The following is a 13,267-nucleotide window of genomic DNA, read 5'->3' on the forward strand; positions in this document are numbered from 1 at the left end:
GGTGAATCAGCCCGGGTTCCTGCTCCTGATCAGTGTCCAGTGACCCCTGGGATAGGGAGGGGCTGAATCAGCCCGGGTTCCTGCTCCTGATCCCTGTCCAGGGATCCCTGGGTTAGGGAGGGGGTAAATTAGCCCGGGTTCCTGCTCCTGATCCCTGTCCAGTGACCCCTGGGTTAGTGAGGGAGGTGAATCAGCCCGGGTTCCTGCTCCTGATCAGTGTCCAGTGACCCCTGGGATAGGGAGGTGCTGAATCAGCCCGGGTTCCTGCTCCTGATCCCTGTCCAGGGATCCCTGGGTTAGGGAGGGGGTAAATTAGCCCGGGTTCCTGCTCCTGATCCCTGTCCAGTGACCCCTGGGTTAGGGAGCGGGGTGAATCAGCCTTCGTTCCTGCTCCTGATCCCTGTCCAGTGACCCCCTGGGTTAGGGAGCGGGGTGAATCAGCCCGTCTTTTTGGATATTCAGGGAAGCAAGCGATATGGGTTCAGGCGGGAAAGAGGAGTTGAGGTCGATGATCAGCCATGATCTTATTGAATGGCGGAGCAGGCTCGAGGGATTGTATGGCCCACTCCTGCTCTTATATCTGATGTGCGTATGTTAACAGCCCAGAGTGCGTGTATTGAATAGAACTGGATAGCGGAGTGTGTGCGTGTATTATATTGATAACAGGGACCCTGATCTCGTTCACAGTCTGTCTTTATTGCTGTTTCCCGGTATTGCTCAGTGATGCTTTAACTCCTCAGTTGCTCCCAGTTTACATGGGGTTATGCAGAGAGGGAGTGCAGGGCAAGCTGTGTGATATCATCATCCTCTAACCAGTGCCACAGCAGCTCAGCCATATCGTTGCGTTGGAGGAAGATCAGCAGATCCATCAACTTGGAGACCAACGCCGCATCGAAGAGAGGGAATAGTCTGGGTTGGAATACAGGTTCCGTCAGTCCAACAAAGGAGGAGAGGAGACGGAGGGGATCGAACTCACTGTCGCTGGTCAGAGAGCCCAGTCTCATTAACATCCAATGTGTGCCTGCAGTCAGGACAGGTACAGCACGGGTTAGATACAGAGTAAAGCTCCCTCTACACTGTCCCATCAAACACTCCCAGGGCAGGTACAGCACGGGGTTAGATACAGAGTAAAGCTCCCTCTGCACTGTCCCATCAAACACTCCCAGGGCAGGTACAGCGCGGGTTAGACACAGAGTAAAGCTCCCTCTACACTGTCCCATCAAACACTCCCAGGACAGGTACAGCACGGGGTTAGATACAGAGTAAAGCTCCCTCTGCACTGTCCCATCAAACACTCCCAGGGCAGGTACAGCACGGGGTTAGATACAGAGTAAAGCTCCCTCTACACTGTCCCATCAAACACTCCCAGGGCAGGTACAGCGCGGGTTAGACACAGAGTAAAGCTCCCTCTACACTGTCCCATCAAACACTCCCAGGGCAGCTCCAGCACGGGTTAGATACAGAGTAAAGCTCCCTCTACACTGTCCCCATCAAACACTCCCAGGGCAGGTACAGCACGGGTTAGATACAGAGTAAAGCTCCCTCTACACTGTCCCCTCAAACACTCCCAGGGCAGGTACAGCACGGGGTTAGATACAGAGTAAAGCTCCCTCTACACTGTCCCATCAAACACTCCCACGGCAGGTACAGCACGGGTTAGATACAGAGTAAAGCTTTCTCTACACTGTCCCATCAAACACTCCCAGGGCAGGTACAGCATGGGTTAGATACAGAGTAAAGCTCCCTCTACACTGTCCCATCAAACACTCCCAGGGCAGGTACAGCACAGGGTTAGATACAGAGTAAAGCTCCCTCTACACTGTCCCGTCAAACACTCCCAGGGCAGGTACAGCACGGGTTAGATACAGAGTAAAGCTCCCTCTACACTGCCCCATCAAACACTCCCAGGCAGGTACAGCACGGGTTAGACACAGAGTAAAGCTCCCTCTACACTGTCCCATCAAACACTCCCAGGGCAGGTACAGCACGGGTTAGATACAGAGTAATGCTCCCTCTACACTGTCCCATCAAACACTCCCAGGGCAGGTACAGGACGGGTTAGATACAGAGTGAAGCTCCCTCTACACTGTCCCATCAAACACTCCTAGGGCAGGTACAGCACGGGTTAGATACAGAGTAAACTCCCTTTGCACTGTCCCCTCAAACACTCCCAGGGCAGGTACAGGATGGGTTAGATACAGAGTAAAGCTACCTCTACACTGTCCCATCAAACACTCCCAGGGCAGGTACAGCACCGGTGAGATACAGAGTAAAGCTCCCTCTACACTGTCCCCTCAAACACTCCCAGGGCAGGTGCAGCACGGGGTTAGATACAGAGTAAAGCTCCCTCTACACTGTCCCATCAAACACTCCCAGGGCAGGTACAGCACGGTTTAGATACAGAGTGAAGCTCCCTCTACACTTTCCCATCAAACACCCAGGGCAGGTACAGCACGGGTTAGACACAAAGTAAAACTCCCTCTACACTGTCCCATGAAACACTCCCAGGGCAGGTACAGCATGGGTTAGATACAGAGTAAACCTCCCTCTACACTGTCCCATCAAACACTCCCAGGGCAGGTACAGCACGGGTTAGATACAGAGTAAATCTCCCTCTACACTGTCCCATCAAACACTCCCAGGGCAGCTCCAGCACGGGTTAGATACAGAGTAAAGCTCCCTCTACACTGTCCCATCAAACACTCCCAGGGCAGGTCCAGCACGGGGTTAGATACAGAGTAAAGCGCCCTCTACACTGTCCCATCAAACACTCCCAGGGCAGGTACTGTAAAGTATGTGTCTATACTTAATTCAATAATGAAGAGAAAGCTTGGAAGATTCAACGTAGGCCTTTACTTCAAAGCAACAGGCGGGAACTGAGGGGAAATCAGTGCCCACAGTACTATTTATACCCCTATGGCCAGGGGTGGAACTATGGTATCGCTACGACCTACAAAGTAGTGCTGCCCTGGCAATAGGTCTAAAGCAACATACATATTACATACACAACAGGTACAGCACAGGTTAGATACAGAGTAAAGCTCCCTCCACACTGTCCCATCAAACACTCCCAGGGCAGGTACAGCATGGGTTAGATACAGAGTAAAGCTCCCTCTACACTGTCCCATCAAACACTCCCAGGGCAGGTACAGCCCGGGTTAGATACAGAGTAAAGCTCCCTCTACACTGTCCCATCAAACACTCCCAGGGCAGGTACAGCACAGGTTAGATACAGAGTAAAGCTCCCTCTACACTGTCCCATCAAACATTCCCAGGGCAGGTACAGCACGGGTTAGATACAGAGGAAAGCTCCCTCTACACTGTCCCATCAAACACTCCCAGGGCAGGTACAGCATGGGGTTAGATACAGAGTAAAGCTCCCTCTACACTGTCCCCATCAAACACTCCCAGGGCAGGTACAGCATGGGGTTGGATACAGAGTAAAGCTCCCTCTACACTGTCCCATCAAACACTCCCAGGGCAGGTACAGCACGGGGTTAGATACAGAGTAAAGCTCCCTCTACACTGTCCCATCAAACACTCCCAGGGCAGGTACAGAACACGTTTGATACAGAGTAAAGCTCCCTCTACACTGTCCCATCAAACACTCCCAGGGCAGGTACAGCACGTGTTAGATACAGAGTAAAGCTCCCTCTACACTGTCCCATCAAACACTCCCAGGGCAGGTACAGCACGTGTTAGATACAGAGTATAGCTCCCTCTACACTGCCCCATCAAACACTCCCAGGCAGGTACAGCACGGGTTAGACACAGAGTAAAGCTCCCTCTACACTGTCCCATCAAACACTCCCAGGGCAGGTTCAGCATGGGTTAGATACAGAGTAAAATTTCATCTGCACTGTTCCATCAAACACTCCCAGTGCAGGTACAGCACGGGTAAGATACAGAGTAATGCTCCCTCTACACTGTCCCATCAAACACTCCCAGGGCAGGTACAGCACGGGTTAGATCCAGAGTAATGCTCCATCTACACTGTCCCATCAAGCACTCCCAGTGCAGGTACAGCACGGGTTACATACAGAGCAAAGCTTCCTCTACACTGTCCCATCAAAAACCCCCAGGGCAGGTACAGCATGGGTTAGATAGAGAGTAAAGCTCCCTCTACACTGTCCCATCAAACACTCCCAGGGCAGGTTCAGCATGGGTTAGATACAGAGTAAAGTTTCATCTGCACTGTCCCATCAAACACTCCCAGTGCAGGTACAGCACGGGTTAGATACAGAGTAATGCTCCCTCTACACTGTCCCATCAAACACTCCCAGGGCAGGTACAGCACGGTTTAGATACAGAGTGAAGCTCCCTCTACACTTTCCCATCAAACACCCAGGGCAGGTACAGCACGGGTTAGACACAAAGTAAAGCTCCCTCTACACTGTCCCATGAAACACTCCCAGGGCAGGTACAGCACGGGTTAGATACAGAGTAAACCTCCCTCTACACTGTCCCATCAAACACTCCCAGGGCAGGTACAGCACGGGTTAGATACAGAGTAAATCTCCCTCTACACTGTCCCATCAAACACTCCCAGGGCAGCTCCAGCACGGGTTAGATACAGAGTAAAGCTCCCTCTACACTGTCCCATCAAACACTCCCAGGGCAGGTCCAGCACGGGGTTAGATACAGAGTAAAGCGCCCTCTACACTGTCCCATCAAACACTCCCAGGGCAGGTACAGCACGGGGCTACATACAGAGTAAAGCGCCCTCTACACTGTCCCATCAAACACTCCCAGGGCAGGTACTGTAAAGTATGTGTCTATACTTAATTCAATAATGAAGAGAAAGCTTGGAAGATTCAACGTAGGCCTTTACTTCATACCAACAGGCGGGAACTGAGGGGAAATCAGTGCCCACAGTACTATTTATACCCCTATGGCCAGGGGTGGTACTATGGTATCGCTACGCCCTACAAAGTAGTGCTGCCCTGGCCATAGGTCTAAAGCAACATACATATTACATACACAACAGGTACAGCACAGGTTAGATACAGAGTAAAGCTCCCTCCACACTGTCCCATCAAACACTCCCAGGGCAGGTACAGCATGGGTTAGATACAGAGTAAAGCTCCCTCTACACTGTCCCATCAAACACTCCCAGGGCAGGTACAGCACAGGTTAGATACAGAGTAAAGCTCCCTCTACACTGTCCCATCAAACATTCCCAGGGCAGGTACAGCACGGGTTAGATACAGAGTAAAGCTCCCTCTACAATGTCCCCATCAAACACTCCCAGGGCAGGTACAGCATGGGGTTAGATACAGAGTAAAGCTCACTCTACACTGTCCCATCAAACACTCCCAGGGCAGGTACAGCACAGGTTAGATACAGAGTAAAGCTCCCTCTACACTGTCCCATCAAACATTCCCAGGACAGGTACAGCACGGGTTAGATACAGAGTAAAGCTCCCTCTACACTGTCCCCTCAAACACTCCCAGGGCAGGTACAGCACGGGGTTAGATACAGAGTAAAGCTCCCTCTACACTGTCCCATCAAACACTCCCACGGCAGGTACAGCACGGGTTAGATACAGAGTAAAGCTCCCTCTACACTTTCCCATTAAACACTCCCAGGGCAGGTACAGCACGGGTTGGATACAGAATAAAGCTTTCTCTACACTGTCCCATCAAACACTCCCAGGGCAGGTACAGCATGGGTTAGATACAGAGTAAAGCTCCCTCTACACTGTCCCATCAAACACTCCCAGGGCAGGTACAGCACAGGGTTAGATACAGAGTAAAGCTCCCTCTACACTGTCCCGTCAAACACTCCCAGGGCAGGTACAGCACGGGTTAGATACAGAGTAAAGCTCCCTCTACACTGCCCCATCAAACACTCCCAGGCAGGTACAGCACGGGTTAGACACAGAGTAAAGCTCCCTCTACACTGTCCCATCAAACACTCCCAGGGCAGGTACAGCACGGGTTAGATACAGAGTAATGCTCCCTCTACACTGTCCCATCAAACACTCCCAGGGCAGGTACAGCACGGGTTAGATCCAGAGTAATGCTCCATCTACACTGTCCCATCAAACACTCCCAGGGCAGGTACAGGACGGGTTAGATACAGAGTGAAGCTCCCTCTACACTGTCCCATCAAACACTCCTAGGGCAGGTACAGCACGGGTTAGATACAGAGTAAACTCCCTTTACACTGTCCCCTCAAACACTCCCAGGGCAGGTACAGGATGGGTTAGATACAGAGTAAAGCTACCTCTACACTGTCCCATCAAACACTCCCAGGGCAGGTACAGCACCGGTGAGATACAGAGTAAAGCTCCCTCTACACTGTCCCCTCAAACACTCCCAGGGCAGGTGCAGCACGGGGTTAGATACAGAGTAAAGCTCCCTCTACACTGTCCCATCAAACACTCCCAGGGCAGGTACAGCACGGTTTAGATACAGAGTGAAGCTCCCTCTACACTTTCCCATCAAACACCCAGGGCAGGTACAGCACGGGTTAGACACAAAGTAAAACTCCCTCTACACTGTCCCATGAAACACTCCTAGGGCAGGTACAGCACGGGTTAGATACAGAGTAAACTCCCTTTACACTGTCCCATCAAACACTCCCAGGGCAGGTACAGCACGGGTTAGATACAGAGTAAACCTCCCTCTACACTGTCCCATCAAACACTCCCAGGGCAGGTACAGCACGGGTTAGATACAGAGTAAATCTCCCTCTACACTGTCCCATCAAACACTCCCAGGGCAGCTCCAGCACGGGTTAGATACAGAGTAAAGCTCCCTCTACACTGTCCCATCAAACACTCCCAGGGCAGGTCCAGCACGGGGTTAGATACAGAGAAAACGCCCTCTACACTGTCCCATCAAACACTCCCAGGGCAGGTCCAGAACGGGGTTAGATACAGAGTAAAGCGCCCTCTACACTGTCCCATCAAACACTCCCAGGGCAGGTACAGCACGGGGTTAGATACAGAGTAAAGCGCCCTCTACACTGTCCCATCAAACACTCCCAGGGCAGGTACTGTAAAGTATGTGTCTATACTTAATTCAATAATGAAGAGAAAGCTTGGAAGATTCAACGTAGGCCTTTACTTCAAAGCAACAGGCGGGAACTGAGGGGAAATCAGTGCCCACAGAACTATTTATACCCCTATGGCCAGGGGTGGAAATATGGTATCGCTACGACCTACTAAGTAGTGCTGCCCTGGCAATAGGTCTAAAGCAACATACATATTACATACACAACAGGTACAGCACAGGTTAGATACAGAGTAAAGCTCCCTCCACACTGTCCCATCAAACACTCCCAGGGCAGGTACAGCATGGGTTAGATACAGAGTAAAGCTCCCTCTACACTGTCCCATCAAACACTCCCAGGGCAGGTACAGCACAGGTTAGATACAGAGTAAAGCTCCCTCTACACTGTCCCATCAAACATTCCCAGGGCAGGTACAGCACGGGTTAGATACAGAGTAAAGCTCCCTCTACAATGTCCCCATCAAACACTCCCAGGGCAGGTACAGCATGGGGTTAGATACAGAGTAAAGCTCCCTCTACACTGTCCCATCAAACACTCCCAGGGCAGGTACAGCATGGGGTTAGATACAGAGTAAAGCTCCCTCTACACTGTCCCCATCAAACACTCCCAGGGCAGGTACAGCATGGGGTTGGATACAGAGTAAAGCTCCCTCTACACTGTCCCATCAAACACTCCCAGGGCAGGTACAGCACGGGGTTAGATACAGAGTAAAGCTCCCTCTACACTGTCCCATCAAACACTCCCAGGGCAGGTACAGAACACGTTTGATACAGAGTAAAGCTCCCTCTACACTGTCCCATCAAACACTCCCAGGGCAGGTACAGCACGTGTTAGATACAGAGTAAAGCTCCCTCTACACTGTCCCATCAAACACTCCCAGGGCAGGTACAGCACGTGTTAGATACAGAGTATAGCTCCCTCTACACTGCCCCATCAAACACTCCCAGGCAGGTACAGCACGGGTTAGACACAGAGTAAAGCTCCCTCTACACTGTCCCATCAAACACTCCCAGGGCAGGTTCAGCATGGGTTAGATACAGAGTAAAATTTCATCTGCACTGTTCCATCAAACACTCCCAGTGCAGGTACAGCACGGGTAAGATACAGAGTAATGCTCCCTCTACACTGTCCCATCAAACACTCCCAGGGCAGGTACAGCACGGGTTAGATCCAGAGTAATGCTCCATCTACACTGTCCCATCAAGCACTCCCAGTGCAGGTACAGCACGGGTTACATACAGAGCAAAGCTTCCTCTACACTGTCCCATCAAAAACCCCCAGGGCAGGTACAGCATGGGTTAGATAGAGAGTAAAGCTCCCTCTACACTGTCCCATCAAACACTCCCAGGGCAGGTACAGGACGGGTTAGATACAGAGTAAAGCTCCCTCTACACTGTCCCATCAAACACTCCCAGGGCAGGTGCAGCATGGGTTAGATACAGAGTAAAGCTGTCTCTACACTGTCTCATCAAACACTCCCAGGGCAGGTACAGCACGGGTAAGATACAGAATAAAGCTCCCCCTACACTGTCCTATCAAACACTCCCAGGGCAGGTGCAGCATGGGTTAGATACAGAGTAAAGCTCCCCCTACACTGTCCCCTCAAACACTCCCAGGGCAGGTACAGGATGGGTTAGATACAGAGTAAAGCTACCTCTACACTGTCCCATCAAACATTCCCAGGGCAGGTACAGCACGGGTTAGATACAGAGTAAAGCTCCCTCTACACTGTCCCCTCAAACACTCCCAGGGCAGGTGCAGCACGGGGTTAGATACAGAGTAAAGCTACCTCTACACTGTCCCATCAAACACTCCCAGGGCAGGTACAGCACGTGTTAGATACAGAGTATAGCTCCCTCTACACTGCCCCATCAAACACTCCCAGGCAGGTACAGCACGGGTTAGACACAGAGTAAAGCTCCCTCTACAATGTCCCCATCAAACACTCCCAGGGCAGGTACAGCATGGGGTTAGATACAGAGTAAAGCTCCCTCTACACTGTCCCATCAAACACTCCCAGGGCAGGTACAGCATGGGGTTAGATACAGAGTAAAGCTCCCTCTACACTGTCCCCATCAAACACTCCCAGGGCAGGTACAGCATGGGGTTGGATACAGAGTAAAGCTCCCTCTACACTGTCCCATCAAACACTCCCAGGGCAGGTACAGCACGGGGTTAGATACAGAGTAAAGCTCCCTCTACACTGTCCCATCAAACACTCCCAGGGCAGGTACAGAACACGTTTGATACAGAGTAAAGCTCCCTCTACACTGTCCCATCAAACACTCCCAGGGCATGTACAGCACGTGTTAGATACAGAGTAAAGCTCCCTCTACACTGTCCCATCAAACACTCCCAGGGCAGGTACAGCACGTGTTAGATACAGAGTATAGCTCCCTCTACACTGCCCCATCAAACACTCCCAGGCAGGTACAGCACGGGTTAGACACAGAGTAAAGCTCCCTCTACACTGTCCCATCAAACACTCCCAGGGCAGGTTCAGCATGGGTTAGATACAGAGTAAAGTTTCATCTGCACTGTCCCATCAAACACTCCCAGTGCAGGTACAGCACGGGTTAGATACAGAGTAATGCTCCCTCTACACTGTCCCATCAAACACTCCCAGGGCAGGTACAGCACGGTTTAGATACAGAGTGAAGCTCCCTCTACACTTTCCCATCAAACACCCAGGGCAGGTACAGCACGGGTTAGACACAAAGTAAAGCTCCCTCTACACTGTCCCATGAAACACTCCCAGGGCAGGTACAGCACGGGTTAGATACAGAGTAAACCTCCCTCTACACTGTCCCATCAAACACTCCCAGGGCAGGTACAGCACGGGTTAGATACAGAGTAAATCTCCCTCTACACTGTCCCATCAAACACTCCCAGGGCAGCTCCAGCACGGGTTAGATACAGAGTAAAGCTCCCTCTACACTGTCCCATCAAACACTCCCAGGGCAGGTCCAGCACGGGGTTAGATACAGAGTAAAGCGCCCTCTACACTGTCCCATCAAACACTCCCAGGGCAGGTACAGCACGGGGCTACATACAGAGTAAAGCGCCCTCTACACTGTCCCATCAAACACTCCCAGGGCAGGTACTGTAAAGTATGTGTCTATACTTAATTCAATAATGAAGAGAAAGCTTGGAAGATTCAACGTAGGCCTTTACTTCATACCAACAGGCGGGAACTGAGGGGAAATCAGTGCCCACAGTACTATTTATACCCCTATGGCCAGGGGTGGTACTATGGTATCGCTACGCCCTACAAAGTAGTGCTGCCCTGGCCATAGGTCTAAAGCAACATACATATTACATACACAACAGGTACAGCACAGGTTAGATACAGAGTAAAGCTCCCTCCACACTGTCCCATCAAACACTCCCAGGGCAGGTACAGCATGGGTTAGATACAGAGTAAAGCTCCCTCTACACTGTCCCATCAAACACTCCCAGGGCAGGTACAGCACAGGTTAGATACAGAGTAAAGCTCCCTCTACACTGTCCCATCAAACATTCCCAGGGCAGGTACAGCACGGGTTAGATACAGAGTAAAGCTCCCTCTACAATGTCCCCATGAAACACTCCCAGGGCAGGTACAGCATGGGGTTAGATACAGAGTAAAGCTCACTCTACACTGTCCCATCAAACACTCCCAGGGCAGGTACAGCATGGGGTTAGATACAGAGTAAAGCTCCCTCTACACTGTCCCATCAAACACTCCCAGGGCAGGTACAGCACGGGGTTAGATACAGAGTAAAGCTCCCTCTACACTGTCCCATCAAACACTCCCAGGGCAGGTACAGAACACGTTTGATACAGAGTAAAGCTCCCTCTACACTGTCCCACCAAACACTCCCAGGTCAGGTACAGCACGGGTTAGATACAGAGTAAACTCCCTCTACACTGTCCCCTCAAACACTCCCAGGGCAGGTAGAGCATGGGTTAGATGCAGAGTAAAGCTACCTCTACACTGTCCCATCAAAAACTCCCAGGGCAGGTACAGCACGGGTTAGATACAGAGTAAAGCTCCCTCTACACTGTCCCCTCAAACACTCCCAGGGCAGGTGCAGCACGGGGTTAGATACAGAGTAAAGCTCCCTCTACACTGTCCCATCAAACACTCCCAGGGCAGGTACAGCACGGTTTAGATACAGAGTGAAGCTCCCTCTACACATTCCCATCAAACACCCAGGGCAGGTACAGCACGGGTTAGACACAGAGTAAAGCTCCCTCTACACTGTCCCATGAAACACTCCCAGGGCAGGTACAGCACGGGTTAGATACAGAGTAAACCTCCCTCTACACTGTCCCATCAAACACTCCCAGGGCAGGTACAGCACGGGTTAGATACAGAGTAAATCTCCCTCTACACTGTCCCATCAAACACTCCCAGGGCAGCTCCAGCACGGGTTAGATACAGAGTAAAGCTCCCTCTACACTGTCCCATCAAACACTCCCAGGGCAGGTCCAGCACGGGGTTAGATACAGAGAAAAGCGCCCTCTACACTGTCCCATCAAACACTCCCAGGGCAGGTACAGCACGGGCCAGATACAGAGTAAAGCGCCCTCTACACTGTCCCATCAAACACTCCCAGGGCAGGTACTGTAAAGTATGTGTCTATACTTAATTCAATAATGAAGAGACAGCTTGGAAGATTCAACGTAGGCCTTTACTTCAAAGCAACAGGCGGGAACTGAGGGGAAATCAGTGCCCACAGAACTATTTATACCCCTATGGCCAGGGGTGGTACTATGGTATCGCTCCGCCCTACAAAGTAGTGCTGCCCTGGCCATAGGTCTAAAGCAACATACATATTACATACACAACAGGTACAGCACAGGTTAGTTACAGAGTAAAGCTCCCTCCACATTGTCCCATCAAACACTCCCAGGGCAGGTACAGCACGGGTTAGATATAGAGTAAAGCTCCCTCTACACTGTCCCATCAAACACTCCCAGGGCAGGTACAGCACGGGTTAGATACAGCGTAAAGCTCCCTCTACACTGTCCCCATCAAACACTCCCAGGGCAGGTACAGCACGGGGTTAGATACAGAGTAAAGCTCCCTCTACACTGTCCCTTCAAACACTCCCAGGGCAGGTACAGCACGGTGTTAGATACAGAGTAAAGCTCCCTCTACACTGTCCCATCAAACACTCCCAGGGCAGGTACAGCATGCGTTAGATACAGAGTAAAGCTATCTCTACACTGCCCCATCAAACACTCCCAGGGCAGGTACAGCACGGGTTAGATACAGAGTAAAGCTCCCTCTACACTGTCCCCATCAAGCACTCCCAGGGCAGGAACAGCACGGGTTAGATACAGAGTAAAGCTCCCTCTACACTGTCCCATCAAACACTCCCAGGGCAGGTACAGCACTAGTTAGATACAGAGTAAAGCTCCCTCTACACTGTCCCATCAAACACTCCCAGGGCAGGCACAGCACGCGTTAGATACAGAGTAAAGCTCCCTCGCCCTGCCTCGTGGGTCCTGGGAGACCGGGGTACCTGTGGGCTGACGTCTGGCCCGAACCTGGGCGTTGGTTTTCATCTCAATAATTCCTACCCACAGCATTAGCATGGCGACGGAGAGAAATCCCAGCAATTTGACCAGGAGCCAGACCTGTAGGCCCAGCATCTCATCTCCAGGGTGCGGGGTGTTGGCAGCAAGCACGGGCTGGACAGGGAGGGAGATGAAAGGCCGCGCGCCTCTCAACTGGCTCGGCCTTCAGCCTGAGGGCACTAAGCTTTGGGCATTGTGACCTCGCCGTCACCCCCTCCTTGTGACACGGCCGGGGGGGGGAGCTGACACTGTCCAATTCAACCCCCTCCTTGCACAATCATCCTTGTTACAGGCATCTTCACCTCGCACTGCCCCTAGTTCGGAGCTGGCTGGTTCAGTGCAGGCCAGGATCGAGCCTGGGCCTCTCCTGCTCTCTGTGTGTGTGGGTGGGTGGGTGGGGTCAGGTATGAAAGCTCCAATTGACCCCCCAGCCTCAACAGCCTTTTTGGGGGAGTGGGGGGAGAGTTCCAGATTTCCACCACCCTTTGTGTGAAGTAGTGCTTCCTGATGTCACCCCTGAAAGGCCTGGCTCTTGGTTTAAGGTTAGTGGACAGGGGAATGTCTGTCGATGTTATTTATATGGTTAATATAGTGTATGTGCCTTTAAGTCAGAACAATTTACAGCTCCTGTATAGTGTAGTAGCGGCAGTGACCACAGCGGTATATAAGCTTTGCGCAT

At 51.7% G+C, this 13,267-nt stretch overlaps 1 long non-coding RNA gene across 1 annotated transcript; it reads right to left on the reverse strand.

The window, feature by feature from the left end:
- Window positions 1–675: 675 nt before the first annotated feature.
- Window positions 676–12,752, reverse strand: LOC147091592 (uncharacterized). Its single transcript, XR_015075149.1, has 2 exons — window positions 12,534–12,752; window positions 676–1,021 (listed from the first exon to the last, which is right to left on the reverse strand). It is a non-coding gene; the product is annotated as an uncharacterized LOC147091592 (long non-coding RNA).
- Window positions 12,753–13,267: the final 515 nt, after the last annotated feature.

Source organism: Somniosus microcephalus, unplaced genomic scaffold (genome assembly GCF_052327205.1).
Source record: "Somniosus microcephalus isolate GS21.2 unplaced genomic scaffold, FLI_Smic_1.0 unresolved_chr3, whole genome shotgun sequence".
NCBI lineage: Eukaryota > Metazoa > Chordata > Chondrichthyes > Squaliformes > Somniosidae > Somniosus > Somniosus microcephalus.